The sequence below is a fragment of the Camelus dromedarius genome, chromosome 13 (assembly GCF_036321535.1).
Source record: "Camelus dromedarius isolate mCamDro1 chromosome 13, mCamDro1.pat, whole genome shotgun sequence".
Taxonomy (NCBI): domain Eukaryota; kingdom Metazoa; phylum Chordata; class Mammalia; order Artiodactyla; family Camelidae; genus Camelus; species Camelus dromedarius.
In genome coordinates, this window is record NC_087448.1 from 69983657 (window position 1) to 69997791 (window position 14135).

At 52.4% G+C, this 14135-nt stretch overlaps 1 protein-coding gene across 2 annotated transcripts in view; it reads left to right on the forward strand.

Annotated features, from left to right (window-relative positions):
• The first annotated feature begins 11285 nt into the window (after positions 1-11285).
• LATS2 (large tumor suppressor kinase 2) overlaps positions 11286-14135 on the forward strand; it is a 32082-nt gene continuing 29232 nt past the window's right edge. Inside the window, exon 1 of one of the 2 annotated variants that reach the window (XM_031465714.2) lies at positions 11286-11404. The gene's annotated coding sequence lies outside the window, so the exon portion shown is untranslated. The remainder of the gene's footprint in view (positions 11405-14135) is intronic. The other variant, XM_031465715.2, reaches the window with a different exon arrangement.

Genomic DNA, 14135 nt, shown 5'->3' on the forward strand with positions numbered 1-14135 from the left:
CATGTGCTTACAATCCTGGATCGGGGAGGCTTCCTGGAGGGGGTGGCAGGATGTGCTGTTTTAAGATCAGAGTGATGGACCCTTCAGAGCAGCGAGTGGGAAAAGGAATTAAGGATCAAAACCATATGGAAAATAAATAGAAATAACACAGCATTCCTGGGCACCTGAAGTCACAGCATTGGAAAGCAATTCATTTCAAACACTCTCACGTTTATTGATCACTTTCCATGTGCCAGTCCCAGCTCTAGGTGCTGAGGATGGAACTGAGGCTAAATGGTCCTGTCCCGGCGCATTGGCAGCAGAGGGGTACGGCCTCTCCTCCTTCACCTTCACTTACTGTCCACCCGCCCCTGCCTCTTCCAGGGGCCTCAGGAGCATCCAGAAGCCAGGCCTGGAGAGAAGCCTGTCAGCGGGCAGAGTGAGGAGGGTCTGTCTGTCCTGAGTGGGTCACCTCAGAGGGAGGGAGGCGCTGGCCACAGGCAGAGGTCGAGGGAGGTCCCTGCTCACTCCTGCCCCGCCTGTCCTCCCTGCACACCTGCCCCCGCACCTGCCCCAGCCCATCCTCCCTGCACACCTGTCACCCAAACCTGCCCCGGCCCATCCTCCCCGCACACCTGCCCCCGCACCTGCCCCAGCCCATCCTCCCCGCACACCTGCCCCCGCACCTGCCCCAGCCCATCCTCCCCGCACACCTGCCCCAGCCCATCCTCCCCGCACACCTGCCCCCGCACCTGCCCCAGCCCATCCTCCCCGCACACCTGCCCCCGCACCTGCCCCGGCCCATCCTCCCCGCACACCTGTCACCCAAACCTGCCCCGGCCCATCCTCCCCGCACACCTGTCACCCAAACCTGCCCCGGCCCATCCTCCCCGCACACCTGTCACCCAAACCTGCCCCGGCCCATCCTCCCCGCACACCTGTCACCCAAACCTGCCCCGGCCCATCCTCCCCACACACCTGCCCCCGCACCTGCCCCAGCCCATCCTCCCCGCACACCTGTCACCCAAACCTGCCCCGGCCCATCCTCCCCGCACACCTGCCCCCGCACCTGCCCCGGCCCATCCTCCCCGCACCCCTGCACCTGCCCCTTCCCCAGTCCGTCCTCCCTGCACACCTGCCCCTGCCCCGGCCTGTCCCTATACCTGCATCTGCCCTGCCTGCGTCCCAGCAGACAAGGCAACCCCGTCCCACCCCTGGTGCTGGGGGAGAGCTCTTCCCACCTCCCCTTGCTCCACACGGGCCTGGGAACCAGGCGCCTCAGGGATGGAGACAGAGCCCAAGGGACTGCTGGCGGCAGGAGTGGGAAGGGTCGGGGTCAGCAGCCTAGGCAGTCTTTCTCCCTCTCAGCGTGACTGGTCTCCGCGCATCAGCCCTGTCAGTCTAGTGGGTGTGGGGACCCAGCAGGTCCACCTGAGTTTGGTTTCCAGGTGTGCTGTATTTCACCAACAAACTGTTCCCAAAAACAGACTTTGCAAACTTTCAGGAGAGGCGCGCCTCCCTCCACAGGCCGGGCTGTCCTTCCTTCTCCTGTGGTCTTACCTGGTGGTCCTCGCAGGTGAGCGCCTCCCCTGAGCTACCTGGTCCTACGGGGAGGTGGTTGTCCACATCTCCGTGTCCCCCCGCCTAGCTTATGGCCACGTGAGGTCCGTCCTGCCTCCCCGACAGCTCCTTTATGGGTCCCGTGGTCCCAAGCACCCTCTGTGGCTCTAGAGCACGGTTGGCAGCGCCCCCCATAAAGGGCCAGACAGTGAGGCCTGAGGCTCGCAGGCCCCACGCAGGGCAAAAGCAGCCACGGATGGCGCGTGCAAGAACGTCACCGTGTCCCCAGAGCTTCACTTGCAGACACTGAGATATGGACTGCACATAATGCTTGTGAGTCATGAAATATTCTTTTTCTGATTTTTCCTCAATCATTAAAAATGTAAACATCATTCTTAGCTCATGGACCGTTTAAGAATAGGTGGGGGCTGACCTGGCCCGTGGGCTGTGGTTTGCGGACCCCTTATTGCAGGTTGAGTTGTGTCCCTGCAAAATGCACGTTGCAGTCCTAAGATCCAGGACCGCAGAGTGTGACCTCACTTGGAGAGAAGGTCTTTGTGGAGGTATTCAAGTTGAAATGAGATCTTAGAGGGGCCCTGACTCACGTGATTGTGCGTCCTCATAAAGGGAGTGGTTGGGATACCGACACATACAGAGGAAGATGGCACGAGGACATGGGGTCAGCGACCGACAGGCCAAGGGACAGCTGAAGCCACCACAGCTGGGAGGGAGGCCTCGAACGGACGCTCCCGCACAGCCGTTTGGGGGACCAACCCTGCCGACCCTTTGATCTCAGGCTCCCAGCCCCCAGAATTTCTGTTGTTTAAGGCCCAGCAAACTGCTGCAGGCCTCGCCAGCACCCCCACCCGCTCCCCACACAGCTGCCACGGTGGCTTAGAAACCAGGTCCCTTGTCAGCGTGGACTTTCTCAGCAACTCCCACGGCTTTCGGGTCCATCAGGTCCCACAGACTTACCCTCCTCCCTGGCACCTCCTAGGGCCAAGTTGTGACCTGACAGCCGCAGTCCTCGTGGGCCCCTCCTCCGCAGAAAGTTAGTGGTATTTGTGACTGTGTATCATCCAGGCCAGATTTACAGTTACACATTCACTGGTATTGCATTCACCCTTTTTCTTCTGATGTAAAAAAAGTTCAAAGGAAAAGCTTCCTGTGAGCCTGAGGGGGAGGTTGGCCCCGCGGGTGCCCCCCCACCAGTGGAGAGGCTCTCGGGACGCGAGGGCGATCTAGGTCACCAACACCTCCTACGGCGCCTCCAACTAGACACACACCCCAGTTGAAACAGTGCCGCTGGCTCTGCAAGAGCCCTTTGGGAACAAGTCCTCACCCTTACCCCGCCTGATGGTGGGCCCTAGGTCACTCCTGTCAGCGCTGAGATCGTCCTCCATGCTTGCGAGCCAGCGCTGCGCCCTGTGCCTGCGATGCAGTGCCTGCCCTCCCCACTTCTGCCTGGCCCGACCCCACGGGTCCCTCGGCCTCAGCGGTCACTCCCTCGGACCGCACTGCAGGGGAGAGGCGTTCGGTTTGCTGCGCCTGATGCTGCTTCCAGCTGCACCTTTGTTTGCTGTGATGATGGTTTGACTGAGGTCCACCCGCCGCCTTAAGGCTGAGTGTTCTGTGACCACAGGGTCCTGTCCTTCTGCTCCCTGCTGTGACCTCAGTGCCTCCCCCGCGCCTGGAATCCAGCACGCACATGGTGAGTGAATGAATGAAAATTCCACCTAGAGAGATTCAGCCCTGTGAATCTTCTCCACGGCGCCCTGCCCGCCATCACCTGGGGCCCTCACTGGCCCTGTGAATCGTAAAGTCTGTCTGTCTTCTGGGTGACACACATACCCCGCGGTCATCAGTTACGAGGAAACCTGGTCCAGGACGGGCTCACGTGTGGGGCGTGGGAACATGGCGTCACCCTCCTAAGAATCAGGCCAGGACTTCAAAGAGTATTTACAAGACCCTCCTCTCCTACTTTGACCCCCCTCAGGGCCGGCTAACAGAAAGGACCTGGGCTGGGAGGCCTATGTGAGCCTACACTATTTTCATTGTCCTTAGCAATTAAAACTTAATCTGGAGAAGATGTTGAGAAAGGCGCCCAGAGCACTTCCGCAGTGGCAAGGCAGGCAGCCCGCTTTCTGAGGGGCGGGAGGGACCGCAGGCCCCCACGCTGCCCCCTCCCAGCCAGTTCTCTCTCAGCCTCCGCCTCTTCGGCTGCACTTCTTGGCTTCCCTCCCTGTGTTCGGCCACTTCTCTGCCCAGCCAGATTTTATCTAAAAGTTCTCCAGCTTTCCGCAGCTATGTTCAGTGTTTGAGGAGTTACACGCTCGTTAGAGGGACCTCCAAGTCGTTACGTTTACAAAAATCAATACAGTCGTTCCTCAGTATCCTTGGGGGACCGGTTCCAGGACCCCACAGACCCCGAGTCCCCTGCACACAGTGGTGTAGTATTTGCACCCGAGCTAAGCACACCCTCCCGTGTACTGGAAATCACCTCTCGATGACTGATAATACCTCGCACAACGTCACTGCTATGTGAGTAGTTGCTGGCGTATGGCAAATTCAAGTTGTTCTTTTTGGAACCTTCTAGAATTTTTTTCCAAATGTTTTTGACCCACAGATGCAGAGGGCTGAAGGTAGTGTGCTGTTTGGTAGACGAAGGGCACACGGACAGGGTGTCACTGAAGCTCAGAAACCAGCAAGAGCCTGGTAAAGACGCAGTCTATCCTGCTCTCTCGATACAAAACTAATCTGTTAGTTCAACTGTGAGTTGTGATTTTTAGTGTAGTTTCAACTGTTTAAAAAATATCTTCCTCTTGTCTTCTTAAATCTGTAGTTCTGGGGTCTGTGAAATCCGTGCACCCATCCTCAACGGAGCAGCTGCGCCTGGTATCTGAGTCTCGCCTGACGCCGTCACAGGGAGTCCTTGAACGCATCTGCTTCCCGCCTCTGGGTGTTGAGCTGTGCATGGTTGTACCGCTCGTCTTGCTGTCTTCATCCTCATGGTTATTTAGAAGAGATGGACATGAATGTGTGTCCCTTGATCGGGAGGAAATATTTTCTTTTTTAACCAATTTTTCTCTTTCTAGGTCTAAGCACAACTTACATTCACCATCGGATTTTTCTCTCCATCAGAATTTCACCCTGGAAAGGAAACATTAAAATGCAGACCTAGTTCTTCATAGTGAGCAGTCCTGTTTGAGGTGAATGTAGCTTATTCTTGTCAGCAGTGTTGAGAAAAATAATTCCTTGGTTGTCAGTAGTCACTTCCAAGTGAAAGTGTCTCTTTGTCCATTCTTACTTATTATTAATTCCCTAAAGTTCCAAAGTCCTCTTCTGAGGAAAGGTGTGAAACAGAACTAAATAAAACTATTTACATGACAAGAATAATGTTTCCTATGTTAACTGAGAAAAAATGCACAACCTAAACGTTGAGAGTTATGTTTTTATTCTGCCGCGTCCTGAGGACTTGAGCCCGGTGGCAGCCTCACCGATCGCTCCGAGAGAGGCAGGGAGGAGTCAGGAGACACAGGAGTTTTGCCGCAGAGAGCAGGTAGTCAGAACATCAGAAGAGCACCGTTAGTTAAAGAACACAGACACCTCACGTCAAGGAATTCCGGGCTTTTCTGCGTGTGGGAAGGTGCAAAGGTCTGGGCTCCCTGAAGTCGCTCCTCTGATCTGCACCCAGCCGTCCAGGGCCGGCGTCCTGTGCCTTCCCACCCCGCGTCCCCCGGGGGCGCCCGTGGGGGCGGCCGCAGAGGCCGGGCTGCCTGCTTGGCCGCAGCCGGAGCTCCCTCCGCGCACCGTCGGGGCGGCGGGAGGGGCTGGGCCTTGCTGGCGGCAGCATCCTTTGTGTACTGATACGGCTGGCAAGATTTTTCACTCACACCTATTTACAGGAAATGCTCAAATGGTTTGGGGGCCACCGGTGAGAGTTTAGGAATGTCGCAAGGAGATGTGCGCGCTGCTTTGAGTCACGACTTGGTGGCAGTTTGTTGCAGACGCAGCAGGTTCTCCGGCTAAAAATCAGTCTGCCTAGAATCCTCCTTCCTCTCCAGCTGCAACTTCATCGCTTTCCTCCCCTTTTCCAACTGCATGTCTCAGGCTTCTCTTCGATTTTTGCTACCAGCTCATCGCAAACATCTCCCCTCTCCTCTCGTCAGTTCCCAGAAGAGCTCTCTGCTGCGTCTCCGACGGCCGCTGTGTCTTTAGACCCATGAGTGCTCTCCTGCCAGTTCTGCCTGACTTTTGAGTAGCGTGTATCTCGGTGGATCCCTCCCTCCTGGTAACACCCTTCCCTTTGTTTCTGAGAGGCCACGGTTTCCTCCAGCTCCCTGGCAGCCCGTCTGTTTCCCGTGCAGGCTCACCCGCCTGCGCGTCACCATTAAATGCTGCGTTTCCTCAGCGCCGTGCCCCCGCTGCCTCTGCGCCGTCCGCAAGGCGATCCCTCGCCCTGCACCTACAGCCCCTGTAGGCAGCTCACACGGTTACACCCCGTTTATGCTTATGTCCACAGTGGCCTTCGTGACATCCCCAGACACTCCGCTCTACCTCAGAAGGTACCTCCGAAACCAGACGTAGGGTCTCAGCCCAACGGATGGCACCATCACCACCAGATGCAGAAGTGGGGCCCCAGCAGCCACGCCCTCCTCCCGTGGCCCGCAGCCAGTGCATCTCTCCTGGGCCGCTTTCCCTGGTCATCTTGTTAATTTCTTCTCCGCTTCCTGCACCTCCGCTCACGCATGTGTTCCTCTCCTCGACCAGGTCACATGCCCTCTGTTCCAAGAGTTCATGGAGCTGTGTCTTCCCTTTGCAATATTAATCACAATCCATAATTTCCACCAGTTTGGAGTATCATCTGATTATTACGTGCCTCTCCCACTAGCCTTGGAAGCTCCACGGACAGTGTCCACTGGCACTACGTTGCCCCTGGTGCCCAGCACAGCTGGGTGCCCAATGTGTCCAACAAATTAGGTACTGGTGGCAAGGTTGGCATATTGCAAGTGCTCAATAAATATCTGGGCAGTGAAGATATTTGTTCCATTTTAGACTTTTTGACTTTGAAAGATTGTCAAGACCCAAACGTGTGAAAATGTCTAGCAACTGTTTGGAAGTGTGTCAATGAAAACATGGGATTCTGTGATGCAAATCTAAACTTTCATTACCTGTGAAGGCACCCCAAATCGCCATTTATGCAAAATACCAGAGAGAACGGGTAGGCAAACCCAAGCTCTTGTTTTGCTTTGAGGTGCCTTTCAGTGTAGATATAAACCGTGCTCCACCCTTCTGTGGGGCGAGCATTGGGCACTGGGACGCTTTCCACAAGTGCAGCCCTCTAACCTCCAGTCTCTGCTTGAGCTCAGTTTAGCTCTCTTGCACGTCCTGTGACGGCTCCAAACAGCCTTTCAGCTCCTCTCTTCCCCCTTGAGGGGGGACCTGACTGCACAGGCCCACAGAGCTGCCATCCGACCTTCCAGTTTCTCTGTACTCCATGTCTCTGCTGTTTCTCTGAGGCCTCCCTGCTCCCTGAGAAGCCCATTCTCTGCATGCCTTAAATACCTGCCTTCCTGTGACCCTGATTCTGCCCTTTCTCCCTTCCGAGTATCTTTTCCCTGAACCCTGGTTCCTCCTCTCACCTCTGTCTTTCTGAAGGGGATTAGCTCTGGGACATTTTTCGAGTTCCAAGCCCAAGCCCCAGAGACTGCTCCTGTCCTGGGTTTACCAGAAATCAAATACAGTGTCCACAACCACTTCCTGGCTTATGGAGATTTCCCTCTGCTCTTCCAAGCGTGGCGGCCGTCTGTCACTGGCCTCACCAACTCCTGCAGGTGAAAACACCTTATCATAATCACACCATGGTTTTCCTCATCAAAACCCATTTATCCAGCACATGAGAATAACACACTCAGTTTTTCTTTTGAAATCTGGTTGATAAAGCAAAATACATGGTCTTAAACGCAACTGTTTAAAAACAAGCAAAACAACATTTAGTAGTTAACTGCAGATTGAAAGTTTAAAACCGACCATGAAAATGTTCCTCTTACAGTCACACAATTAAATATTTCTCGTCAGTTTGCATTGGTTCAGTCATTTCCCTTTGAAAATGCAAATTTTGTCAGAGAAATCGATTTTGTTGAGACAAGAGTTGGAGCCTTACCCTTTTTGTTCTTCCTGAAGCAAGTTTTACCAGTGTTTACTGCAAAAGATTAGATCAAAAATCTGAATGTAAAGTTCGAGAACATATAGGAGCGTTATAGGCCTTTGCGGTCTGATCTTTCTTTGGATTACAGACACACACATTCTGCCTGTGTCTGCAAAGGAAGCAGAAGCTGCAGTCAACCTTGAATGTAGTAAGTCAGTAAGTAGCTGGCGTTGCTGTCACAGTTCACTCAGCAGAAAAAGCGAACTAACGGAAGGTGTGGTAAGGAGAGAAAATCTGTTTTAGGAATTGTCTCTTAATAGTGTAAAGTGTCAACGTAAGAATTCTTTAAATGCAGAATGTGATTTTTATCTTGACAGTTTTTTTTTTTTTTTGAGGTCTGGGAACAAATCTTAAATTATTGAGCAATTCTGACTTATGCAACCATGTACTTCATTACTCATCTGAGAAGCAGAGCGGCTATTCAGAGAATGAACCTGTGTTGTGTTGGAGGTGGCTGGACAGGCAGCTCTGCAGAGCCTGGCAAGGGTCCTCTCCTATGAAATAGGGTAAGGCCTGCTGGGACCCTGGGCCTTCCCCTAAATATTGCACTAGAGATTTTTACCAAAATGTCCAGGAAGTTCTGTTTTCTAAAAGGGCTTAAAGCAATTAGAAATAAATTAAAATCATGAGAAAGTTTACTCTCTCATGATTTTAATATTGGAAAACACGCATGAGAATTGAAATGTAATACTGGCAATTATCCCCCAGTATCAAAATTGGTTTCATTATTATAGAAGATAAGAGGTTGTATACTTAAAAATGGCTAAGATGGTAAATTTTATGACAGGTATATTCACCACAATTAAAATAAAATAATTTAAAAAAGAAACCTAGTGATAGAACCCTATTAAATAAAGGTTAAAAAAAATACACATGATAGAAACCATTTCTGGTTATTCATATGCTACCTTTTAATCTACTGCTTTCTCAAAAACAGTGATAATCCACTTTTCCATAGTTCTGACTTCCAATACTATAAACAATTCGGGAAATGTCCAGAAACGGAGGAAACAAAAGGTGTTTTAATAGTTGAAATGACATCGCTAAGTCCTAGCTTTCCTCTGCATAGGTCAGGCTTGTAGGAATAAGAGGTTCTATTAGCTCTTACTTTATGTACAATTTTGATAAGCGAAATAATCTTTCTTACGCAACAGCAGATTAAAAGCTGAAAATTAGCAAAGTATAATATACACCTGAGGACTGGAATTTTGATAGCAGAGAAAGAAGGAAAACAACAGCAAAAAAAAAAAAAAAATCCCTCAAAAGGACAAACAAGAGGGGGAGGGGAACGGGGAGTTAGTGTTTAACAGGGATGCAGTCTCAGTTTGGGATGAGGAAAACATTTTGGAGGTGGATGGTGGTGATGGCTGCAGAACAACGTGAATGTGCTTAACGCCCCTAAACTGTGCAGCTAAAATTAGCTAAAATTAGCTAAGTTTCCTATTATGTATATTTTATCACAGTGAAAAAATCAGTTTAAAAAAAAAGATTTTGTCATTGAAACAGAGCCCCCAACTAATAAACCTGGTATTGCTAACTCTTTCTAGAAGTTCCTACAACCTTGCAGAACCAAAATCGCGAAAGAGCAGTGGATCAGGAGATCTTGCTGGCTGACCCAGAGTGCTTGGTTCTGAGAAAAAGGTGGTATTTAAAAATTTGGTATTTCAGACATTAAAACAGCCTTTAAAAGTTCATTCAATACATTCAAGCCAGTAGTTAAATTCTTTATACGTAGTTTTGGGGAGAATGTGGTCCCTGTTCTTGAGGAATGTGTACTGTGATTAGGGAGGCAGACCACATGGGTATAAAACAATTGGAATCAGTACAGCACACCTTCTTGCTAGTTTACTAGGCCTTCCATCATCTGACGCACTTCCTCACTGCCCCCGTGTAGAGCATGGCTTGGACTTAGACAGACTTGCTGGATGTCCTCCAGATTTTACACAAGGAGGCCTTTTCCTTCCAGAAAGATCAAAATTGTGTCTAGAGACCAGAGCCTGCTTTCTAGGTACTCAGGTAAAAAGAGGCTGAGTCATAATCAAGTTTCTTGCATTCACTGGTGGGGATGGGTGGAGGGGAAGCAGGTGGGCAGCCTGAGGGTAAATTCCAGGGCTGCCCAGGAGGATCCCTTGGACATCCTGGACCCATATCTGCAGGCAGGTGTTCCTTGTGCCTGTGGGCCCTCGATGTCTCTGCTCCAGCTGGTGCCGGAGCCTCAAGTCTTTGGGCCCCTCTTCCTCATCCACAAAGGGCATTCCTGCCTCCCCAAAGTATAAGGGAGCTCACTTACCCTGAGTAATAAGGACGTTATAGTCACAGCTGTTCGAGATGACCTGAAGACAGCCATGTAATTCAGCGTTTCGAGTCAGATCTACCAAGGTTGGAATCCCAGCTCTTTGATGTTTGGGGAGTGCGTTGGGTTTTGTGCTCTAGGGTTCTTTTCTGTAAAATGGGGTTAATAACATCGTTGTCTAGAGGGTTAAATAGCACACAAGTTTAGGGCAACAGCTGGCATACACACAGAGTATGCGTGTGTTAATCCGTTCATCTGTACGCGCGTACACGGGGAGGGAGGTGCTGCTGCTGCGGGCTGTGGCTCAGTGGGACTGGTGTCCTCTCTCCTTTCTCCCCTTCTCAGCTGGATGCATTACGTGAATGCACTTATTTAAACGTAGATTTTGTTAAGTATCGGGAATTATAAGACAAAAATCACCCAGAATCACTATATCCAGAGACTACCGCTTTTAATATCTGGCTGCATACTTTTCTGGACGTAATTTTACATATGTATATATATATATATGCTTAATACATGTTATACATTTGTATATTGTATAGTATACATTATATATTGCATATATAGCTTAGATATAAATACATATATTGTTTCACCGAGTTACATGCTATAATGGCCATTGTAATCCCAAAATCTGATTAAGTGTTTTACACATACATTTTAAAGTCTATTAAATTCCTTTTATTTCCAGTGTATTTCATCTGACCAAAACCAAGTTGTATTCACTTGTTTACCCCGCTGAAGGCAGGGCAAGCGCGGGACGCGAGGCGGGGCGGGCGGGGCCGGGTGGCCGGGCTTCCGGGCGGCAGGTGAGCGGGGCCGCCGCGAGCGCCGCTGTCGGCGCGGACCGAGCGCAGCCCCGGCGGCACCGGCGGTCCGACCGCGCGCCGGGAGGGGGCGCCGGGCGGTGGTCACGCAGCCGCGGGTCGTGACCTCCGTGCTGCTCCCGCGGAGGCGGCCCTCTCCCGGCGTCGCGGAGGCCGTCAGCCAGAAGGACGGTGGCCCGGCCCTGAGGGGGCCGCAGGGGGCCGGAGCCGACGACGGAAGGGGCGGGGGGCGGCGGGGGCGGACGGACGGACGCGCCCTGCCCCCGTCCCCGGCGTCCACACGGCGGGCCGGGCCGGGCGCAGCCGGGCGGTGACGCGGCGGTCACGTGACGCCCGAGGAATGCCAACAATGTAGCGAATGTCCCGCTCGGTCTGCGCGCTGGGCCGCGGCGCGAGCGCCGGAAGATGGGGCCGCCCGCCCGGCGCCCCCGCGTCCCCGCCCGCCGGCTGCCCCCCGGGCCCGGCGTCCCCGCGCGAGGCCCCCGAGCCGCGGGCAGGCGGCCGCCGACCGCGTAGACGGCGCGGCGAGCTGAGGTGAGGCGGGCGGGCGGCCCCTCGGCCCGGCCCTCGGCGGCGTCCGCGCTGGGACGGGGCGGGCGGGGCGCGCGCGGGGGCCGGGGGCGGGGGCCGTCCGCGCCGTCGGGCCCCCGCGGGCCGCGCCGGGGCTCCCTCGGCCCCGGGCCGCGTCCCCTCACGGGCCGCCCGTCCCCCGACGGGGCCGCCCGTCCCCCCCCGGCCGCGCCCCCGGCCGGCCCCTCCCCTCCCCCACCCCGCCGCCCCGCCGGGTTCCGCACGCGGGCTCCGACCCGGGTCGCGCCGCCGGCCGCGGAGGCAGGTGGGCCGCAGGTGACACACCTGCCCCGCCCGCGCGTGCCGGGCCTCGATGGGAGTCGCCGCCCCGCGCGGCTGGGAACGTGCACCTCGGGCGGTTCCTCGGGCAGGTTTCCCTTTGGTGCGACGCGGGGAGGGTCTCGGTGTGGACGGAACCGGGTCTTAGAGCTGTTCAGCCTTAACCCCTCAGCCAGAGGCTGTGTGGACTCCCACGTTCGGCAGGTAAAATTCAGTGGCCGGACGGCTCTCCGCCCAAGGTGTTCACAGCTCTGCGTTTTTAGAAGAGTTTGCCCACGTTTTCCCTAGAAGCTTGGATGTCCTGAAACTTGGATGAAAAGTCACAGAATGTGTGCGATGTTCCTTACAGGTGTTCAGTTTACATCTTAACCTGGTAGGTGACAGACCTTCCCTGTAATGGAGAAAGCTACTTCTGGTTTATTATTAGGAAATTCGTGCCCAGTAGGTCTTGATCCGTATTTTCGGTTGAATTTCAGCTTAAATCCCTGTGCGGCGAATCCCCATCTTTGAGAGCTAAATAAGAGGCTACGATGCTTTGTATCGTTTAAGTTTTTTCTTTAGCAACTGTATTATTAATAAGGTAGTAACAGAAACGTCTTCAGTGTAAGAATGCGCAGACTCTTTAAGCAAGTCTATTTTAAATGATAATTAACAAGACATTGTTATTCAGTCGCTTCTGAAATTTGTTCTCATTATCCAGGTATATAGAGCACTGTTTAATGAATGTGCCAGCATTCCTTTGAAATTAAAATTTCTGAACATATAATAAATCTCAAAATGTCAAGCTGTTTAAAATGATATCTGAGCAGAAGGTGCCATGCAGAACGATTGAGTGAATTACTGGAATCACGAGATTTTTGAACTAGAAAGAGTTCTTCTAGTCTCTCCATCTAATTTGAAATAGTTTTGACTGAGGTGCAAATTGGGCCTGTGCATATTTCTTAGCAAATCGCAGGGTTGGTGGGAGGGGCATGTTTTTACAATAAGATGCCTTGTTGTTTTAAATGCTGTGTTGTAAATAGCCGGCCCTCGGCCCCTAAACCCCATTGTGTGGGGGGCTGAGTGGGGCGGCAGGAAGTGTGGATGCTGGTAAATTCACCGTAAACGCACAGGAGGGATGCGGGGGAACCGGGGGCGTTCTGATTTGTATGGGAAAAAACAGACTGACAAGTTTCTGAAAAGCTGCTTTTATATTTTATTTCATGGTTTTAATACTGTGAAACTTCTGAATAATATTCCTCACTGACTTTTGAAAAATAATAGGCTTGAAGAAATACAGAAGACAAATTCAGTGCGTTTACTTTGTTTTGACCATAAATCTGCTCTAAAAGGGAACAAAACATTCTGGTCAACAGAATGGAAAGCTTGGGCTTGAAAATTCCTGAAGTGACTGACTGCCAGCGTGGAGAATTCTGTCACTCGCCTTCCCTGTTAACAAGCCTACTGTTAGTAATTCCTGTGGGCAGAGCAGGGCCTCCCAAGCCCCGGGTCGCCGCTCCTGTCGTGTGCTGGTGGCCGACACCGTGCGGGCCTTTGCTGCGCAGAGCACCTGTGAAGCTCCGGGGTCTGAACTGAACCTGCGTGGCCTCCGGTTTTACCAAGTGTCTGCTGTCCGCTCATTACTTTTAAGGCTAATGCCATCTAATTTACACTTTCATTTTGAAAGTATTATTAAACCAAGGTAATGTTGGAAATAAAGATAACAGTTATGGTGGTAAAATCAGGGTGGAAATTTGACATTGCTTCGTGTTTACTGTTCAGTGTCCGAAAACTTTACTTCACTTGCCCTCTAGACCACGTCAACTAACTGTGACAAGTGGTTTTTTTAAGTTAATTGCTTTTTGTTCGTGCGCCAAGATTTGAGATTCATATGAATTTTTCTGGAGGCCAAGTGAAAACTGATATTCTGTAGGAGTGGTTTGTGTTTATTAACTGTTCTGCTCTTGTGGCACAGTACAGGTCCTGTAACCTCTAAATTAGTCAGGATGGTGAGAATCTTTTCAGGAATGTGAGTTGGGTTTTGAATGGAGTGGGCCTCTGTTGGGAGTGTTACCTCCCTGCCTCCAGGCCGTCTGTCCTCCCTCCCTAGTGTCACTGCGGTACCTGCCCTCCCCTCCCCTGTCTGCCTGTTCATCTCTCTCCTGTGCTGTCACCGGAAGTGCCCGACTCCAAGAATAGCTTCACACTTCCTCCATCAAATCATAGCCTTCAGCCTTTCCAGTTTTGGTGAAACAGTCCTTCTCTGGAAGATTATCTCCAGATAGGCCTGTGCGCTGGGCTGGTCACGTGCCACCTCTGTCCAGAGCCATGACTCTCAGATGGCCCGGTGTTCGGACTCCCTGGCTGGGGAGTTTCTCAAACTTGGAGGGCAGGGTTCAGAGGAGGCGAGGCTTTTTGGAGGCTCAAACCCCCTGCT